This window comes from Dendropsophus ebraccatus, chromosome 1 (assembly GCF_027789765.1).
Source record: "Dendropsophus ebraccatus isolate aDenEbr1 chromosome 1, aDenEbr1.pat, whole genome shotgun sequence".
In the NCBI taxonomy this organism is placed as follows: domain Eukaryota; kingdom Metazoa; phylum Chordata; class Amphibia; order Anura; family Hylidae; genus Dendropsophus; species Dendropsophus ebraccatus.
In genome coordinates, this window is record NC_091454.1 from 223,187,854 (window position 1) to 223,188,087 (window position 234).

Genomic DNA, 234 nt, shown 5'->3' on the forward strand with positions numbered 1-234 from the left:
CACACACTTATGATCAAGCATCTGTTATCTGTGAAGTTAAGCCCCACAATAAGACTCTGAACCTCTCTGCCGTTTAGCATCATTTACTGTGTTACTGCAATATTTCTGGGAATACGCTACAGTACTGCAATGAAACTCCAATATGTGTGAACACAGCCCTAATTTCACTTCACACTTCTGCACCATCAGAGAAATCAGTGCAGCAGCTGCTTCTGGCTGGTCAGAGATGGTGAA